Source organism: Coffea arabica, chromosome 4c (genome assembly GCF_036785885.1).
Source record: "Coffea arabica cultivar ET-39 chromosome 4c, Coffea Arabica ET-39 HiFi, whole genome shotgun sequence".
NCBI classification, from domain to species: Eukaryota; Viridiplantae; Streptophyta; class Magnoliopsida; order Gentianales; family Rubiaceae; genus Coffea; species Coffea arabica.
In genome coordinates this window covers 34,695,903-34,703,278 of record NC_092316.1, presented here as the reverse complement: position 1 = coordinate 34,703,278, position 7,376 = coordinate 34,695,903, and positions in this window count along the sequence as shown.

Genomic DNA, 7,376 nt, shown 5'->3' with positions numbered 1-7,376 from the left:
ACCTGCCTAGGTTGGTAAATGTACGGCTAGGGGGTCGGTTGTAAGGTTCAGGAGGTGGAGGATGATTGTAAACAGGTCTATTTGGTGGAGGAAATCTTGGATTATATGGAAGGCGAGGTCGATTTTGGGGTGGATTTGGTTGGGAAATTTGAAAAGGGGCGGAAGGTGGGTTAGGATAGCTTGGGCGAGGTCGAGGGTGGTGGATGTTGGTAGTATATACGGGATGCGGATTTGAGTAGTAAGGGTAATAGGGTTGGTAGATTGGGCTGTGTTGGTATCGGGGTCTGGGTGAAGGGTTTTGGTTCCAAATAAATGTTGCATCCCCCTCTTTCTTTTTGAACGGCGGCTTTTTCACATTACTTCCTTGACCTTGTAAAGCATCCAACTAAGATTTAAGGGCGGAAACATTGACAATCTTTCCAGCTCTCACAAAGTCATCAAACTCCTCAAGTTTATTTACAATTGCAGCAAACGAACATCCGGTCATACGGAAAATCTCTTCGAAGTACGGCGGATCATGGGCTTTTATGAAAGTACGTATGATTTCATCCTCGGTCATTGGTGGCTCGACCTTGGCAGCTATTTTTCTCCACCTCTTGGCATAGGTCTTGTGGTCCTCGGAAGGCTTCCTTTTCGTTCCTTCTAACGTAGTTCGGGTCGGAGCCAACTCGCAGTTGTACTCGTACTGTCTCACAAATGCATTAGACAGATCAATCCAGGTTTTCACGTCTTCAAGTTTCAGGTTAGAATACCAGTCAAGCGCATCCCCTTCCAGACTCTCGGGGAACAACCTTAAAGGCAAATTCTCATCGTCCACGGGCTTTCCCAATTTGTTGGCAAATAGTCGGAGATGTGTCTTGGGATTACCCGTCCCATCATATTTGTTAAATTTAGGGGTTTTGAACCCCTCAGGCAACTGCACGTTCGGAAAAAGGCACAATTCATCATAATCCAGGACTCCCTGCTTATGCAACCCCTGGCTCTTCCTTATAAATTCATCGAAACGATCTAGACGTTTGAGCAACTTCATATCAATTGGAGCAGAAGATTCACCCATTTCAGGCTTATTTTGGAAAGTGTGCTCCGGTATCACGGGTTCTGCGGTGGTTTGATAAAAAGCTGGTGGGTTCTGATGCATGTTTGGGTCGATTTGAGGCTGAAACCCTTGCCCATAAGGAGGATAGAATGGAGGATTTTGAGTATAAGCATATTGCGGGTTGACAATTCCCTCAAACGTGGTTTGCATTGAAGGAATAACAAATGGTAACGTGGTCTGGCTGGGAGGAATAACAAATGGTTCGGATTGTGGTTGTGTAGCGGGCACAGGCTCAGGTTGCACTCCACTACTAATGAGTTCGTCGATTAACCTCTTTTGAGCGGCCATTTCGGATGCCATTTCCCCAAATTTTGCGAGTAATTCAGTCAACTGAACCCCAGGACTTGCGGCCTCCGGCTGGGTAGTTGCAACGGCCTTATCGGACGATTCTGGTTGAGTACTCATGTCTACACGATTCCTTTGGGCTTTACTTCGGGATCGCGTAATAATGGGGCTTTTCCGAAAAGCTATTTTGAAAATTTTACCTGAGAACGCAAAAGACTGCTTTAGATAAACCAATCGTTACTGAATTTCTGCAATTTATTTAAAAGAGAAAAAGAAAAAGAAAAAGACATGAGTTAGTAACTATTTGAACAATTCGGATGCATGTCCTATTTGGGGGCCCTTTTGTGCCAAGGGTAGGCCTAACATGATGCAAGCCTTCGGGGTAAAATCCCATTTTCAAACCTGTAAGTGAATATAAAAGCAGGAATTCTCATTAAAATATGGATAAACTCAGTCCTTCTTTACAACTTCATTGATGGTTCGACTGACCATTCTTACAAAATCTTCATGCCTGGCTAGTCTAGTGTGTTGGGATTCCCTAGAACTCCCAATACTAAGCTTTCGAATTTCATCTTGGATTTTATCAAATGCACTCAATGCCTTTTCCAACTTCTCGGTCTTCCTTGCCTCTTTCCTCAATTGCGCACGGGCGGCTTCCAATGTTTGGTCAGCCACCATGATCTGCAGCTGATGGTCTTCCAATTCTCTCCTCAATTTCTCATTCTGCTCTTCTAAAGTAATAGCGACTGACGGTACCCTTTCTCTTCCTTGTTCCATTATTGATTTGATCCAGTCGTTGTACTCCAAGATGACCTTAGGCTCCACTTTATTTACTTGATATAAATGCAGGTTGTCCAAACTACACAAATTTCCCCAAGCTTCCAACACCATACTTCGGCATTCAGCAACTGTATTGATTTCGATACGTCCCATTCCTTGTATGGTTGGCACTCTCTGCGGGTACCCGAACTGTCTCATAACTCGTTGTGGAATGTACATAACCAACCCACTAGTGCTTGCTAACGGAATGAAGTCAAATTGTGTAGTCTTGAAGGCTGGATCCCTTACTTTCGTCCAATCGAGAACCCACTGTATCTTATCCGAAGTTAATGCGTTGAATTCCTGAACAAACACACTAGGAGATGCCACTCGATAGTATCTTATAACTCTTTCTCAGTGCGATTCAACCCAGTTTGCTGTTGGAAGGCATGACCCCAATGGATTCAGTGTTCTCTTTGACAGATGTTCCATCGCCCACATTTGAAGCACTAAGTTGGATGCATAGAAAAACCCCCTCTTCTTTTGGCATTCGGTAACGGCGGTGAAGATATCAGCAATAATGATAGGCACCAAAGTAGGGGTCTTTTCCTTGATTCCTAGAAACACACTTTGAATCATGTTAACTGTTGAGAAGGTAACCTTTCCATGTTTTTGCGGGAATAGTAGTAAACTGATCAAGGCTAGTCCTAAGGCTTGTACTCGTTTTCCTTCCCATTGTTCTCTGCTAATGAAAAAATCATCGTGGTGTCGGTCGTAAGAATCCCTTTCCCCAAATCGTTTGTACAAGAATTCGAGTGGACATGATTTTGCATCCGGGTGCTGATCCATGCTATCTTGCTTTAAACCTAGAAACTTGCAAAATTGCTCTCTAGTTCCATTAGTTGGGTACACCATAGGGCTACCTTTCCCAGTCATTTGCAATAACCCTTCTATCTCCTCTAGAGTGGGTGTTAACTCACATTCCCTAAATCGAAAAACGGAGCCATTGGGATCCCAGTACTCGAGCAGTGCTTGAATGATTGCTGTGTTCGGGGTTATATTCAAAAGATTTGGTAGATAACCTATGTACGGGAACAGTCGGTTCATTTCATGCCCCATGTTGTTCTTCCAATCAATCAGCTCACGAGGTATATGGTCTAACATTCGACACGGAGCCATCTGAAGGAGAAATTCACTTTTTAGTACCTTACCTTGGGATTTACCCATTAGGTTAAATTGCAAAAAAAATAGACGTGCAAAATCCCCAAAGGTCGGGTTAAATACCCATGGGATTAGGGTTGGCTTCCCTAACATGGAAATTGCCTAATTGGCGTTCCTTCTAAGGTTTAATGCATGATGACATTTATTAAAGCGATGTAAATATGTGACAAATATGGCCTAAAGGACATGAATAATGCATCGGGGGAAAAAGGTCTAAAAATGAAATGTACTTATTGAGAATCAAATGTAACAACTGAAATTTAAACATGTGAGCTATCTAATGGGTAAGTCGCTAAAGAGTGCCTAAGGGGCCTCTTATTACTAGGGCATATGAATGTAAGACAAGAAAACAATGAAATGGTTAGCACAATTGATAGTACACATAACACATTAGGAGCAAATAAGAAAAGAAATACAAATACAAACAAGTAAAAGGGGTGGAACCCCTTCCCTCGTGCCTAATGTGCTTAATAGGGTAAGGTCGACTCTACCCTAGGCGAGTCTAACATGGATGCATGAGGCTGGGGCTCACTAATGCAACTAGACTCGATAAGGCTTCGGCTCCCAAGCCTTCAGACCTAAAGGCCAAAGGTCATCACTCCCAAGGCCTTCGATCGGTGGCTCGAGTGATCCCTTAGGTAGTGCTATGGGCGCAGGGCACACCATCCACCTACCCAAGGCAATCAATTCTAGTCCTACAAGGCGGTGTGGGATAGCGCCCACGATAAAAATAAAAAGGGATAACAATAAATAAACGTGCACGTATGAAGTATTCCCTATTTTTGAGGGAAGGGGTTGAGAACCACGCGAGGCTCTAGAGGTGACACACACCCCCCCAAATGTAATGCAAGCGCGAGATAACAAGTAAACATTCATTCAAACATACATTCGTGAGTCGAGGGATTGGTTTGATTACGTACATAAGACAAAAGGTCCTAAAAATGAAAAATGCAATCCTAATATCCACATGCTATGCATAGAAAGGGTAGAAAAAGGAAACAAATGGTTAAGTCAAAAATGCTTGGACCCACTTAGGAAGTCCCCAGTGGAGTCGCCAACTGTCGCGCCCCATTTTTTGATAAATAAATAAATGGTTTGAGAAAGATGTTTTTGATTCAATTGTGATTGGAGAATGACTTTTGTGAGTTGAAAAGACATGGGTCTCAATGGGACTTGGAAAGCGACGATTTGACCCAAAAAATAGTTTTAAAAAGGGTTTTTAAATGAAAAGTTTGGAGTCGCCACTTGGTAATAATTTAAGGTGTACCAAGTCACCTAAAAATGAGTTAAGCAGTAATAAACCCTTTTTAAAACGACTCCTAGTCTACGTAAAACAAAGAAAAAGGTTCGGGAGTCACGTTTGACAAAGGGGAAGGCAAGGATAGACTCCAAGGCACCCCTTTGACCTAGCCAAGGCTAGCTGCGTAACTTAACCCTAACTTTCCTGACTTTCTACCCAGGGTATGTATTGCATGTTGGATTATGCCTATATGAATGCAAAAATGAAAAAATGCAATCCTAAATTCTACGATGTCTCTTGTGAGGCTTTTGGTCCCAAACCACATGAATTGTGGCGGCCAACAAAGGAAAACCTCATAGAGGTCGATTAATGCAAATGAGAGTTCAAATTTAAGTGTGCAAGTGTGAAAGTGTATGAAAGATGCAAGAAATGTAAGTGCAAGTGTGCGAATGTATAAAAAGGTGCATGTGTGAAATTGTATAAAATTCAAGTGTTTTTTGTGTGCAAATGTGTAAAAATAGAATAATAGATATATAAGGTAAGGTGGAATTCCATTTGTGAGGTGAAAAATGAGCACGTGATGAGAAAAATGTAGTGAGAAAATATGGTTTAAGAAATGTGAAAAAATGTGGTTAAAATAGTATGTAGGTGATAAAAATGAAAGTATGACCCTAGAGGAATGCAACAAGTCGGGTACGGGGGTTGACTCCTAACTTTTCGACTTCGATTTTCCCTTTGATTAGAAGGCGAAACTAGCGTGCTAAGGCTATCGAGTAGCCACACTCGCTCGTTTCCCTTATCGGAAGGGATTTTCACACAAATGAACCCTAACTAGCATGAGATGCAAGTCCTAAAATGAAGGGGAAGGGGTTTGAGGAACATACCAAATGACAAACTAAGGAAAAATGCGTGATATGTGGTGATCATGCACTTAATGAAAAAGGAAAAAAAAAGAACCTATTGGGTCTAGCATTGGACTAGCCCATTCTATGAATTCCGACTAGCGTTGGACTAGTGGAAACGATAAAAGAAGCCACAACTAGCGTTGGACTAGTGTGGTGACGTACATTCATCCATTCCATTCATCTATACTACAAAAAGCGAGTAGACATGCGAATCACTTATAAACACGTAGCACATAACACTTAGCATGCTTGACTAGATGCAAAATCCTAATAAAGCATTTAACATATAACACATAGGCATGCAACCATTACATTTGCTAACTAAAACAAAAGGGAAAGGGAAAATGGACCAAATTACTTGCTATGCCCTATCTATTACAAGCCAAGAGGTGTACACATACCCCATAATGAATAACTTAAATAAAAGTAAAAGTAAATGAAATAAATCCAAGGAATTAAGAAAGCAAAGTAGACATGCATATTCACGTAACACGTAGGAGCACGTAGGAGAGAGGTAAAGAGGATAAAAGAAAGTTATACCTTCCCCCGCTTGTGAAGCTAGTAAATGGAAAAGGTTCTAATTTGGGCTAAAACCATTAAACAGAGGATTAATGCACCAATTTAATAGTAAATCAAACAACACAAATTCTTCAAAGACAAAACTTAAGGAACCACTAGTGGCTATAAAATTTAACCATTAAGTTCTTCAAATAATCAAACAAGTCCATACTCATCAAATGGAATTCCAATTTGAACATTAAAGAAAATTTGAAGGACCAAATTGATTAATCTTTTCAATTTCTTGGGCCATAGTGCAACAAAAAGAACTTGAGGGGGTTAAAAGGCAATTTTTTGAAAAGACTTCCATGCATGCATACGAGACAATTCAGCTTCTGCAACAACAAGAAGATTTCGGCAGCTAAGCTAGCTCATCCGCAGCTTCATCCATGAAACTTTGGCTAACCAAACGTTAAACTAATTCTAATTAAAGCATGCTTAAACATCACCTAATCAAAGTAGCTCTTAAAAGAATTTCTTGCAAACTTATGTAACAAAGAGCTCCTGCCAAAAATAAAAACTGTTGCACTTCTGTTTGCAAACCAACTCAAAGATTACTGCATTTTCATCTTCGACCAGATTTAGGCAAAGAACTAACGCAACTTTTGGACACATTCTATCAAACAATACCCAAACTTTGAGTCAAGCAACACAACACACAACTTGGCATTCAAACAAGTAAAAAAACACTTGGAAAGAAATGCAGGCATACGAAGCTTTCCTTATTTCTGCTGGTTTCTTTTATTTATAACAGGTTTGGGCTTTTCAAACATGCAATTTCAATCCCTCCTAACGCAACTAACATCTCCGCTAACCAAACGTTCAGATTAAACAGCAAGACAGACAAACTTTCTTTTTATTTCTGAACATAAAAAACTAGAGAGCAAGAGCATTCAAATCTAGCCAACCGAACTTCTGAAAAGGAAAAAAAAACGTAAAAGCAGGATAACACAAAGAATCGTTTCAACATTCTGCAAAACTCAATACTTCCCTCCTTACCCAAAGCTGAACCCAAAATAAGTAGAAGCAAAGAGCCTAGATACACACAGAACTGGTATTGCCTATGAACACCAAATTCTGCAAACCCATCCTTCGACTGAATAAAATCTCAAACAGATCAAAAGGACGACAGCTACAAACAACGGACATAACATACCGCAAGCATCGTGCAGACTTGCTGCAATTTCAACCGACCACATGCGAGTCTATTAGCTAACCCCCACAAGAATCTCGACCCAACAAAAGCATCACATATCACTACAAAGATCAGAGATTCAACAATCCTTCTCTTTCTCACCAGATACACAAGGCA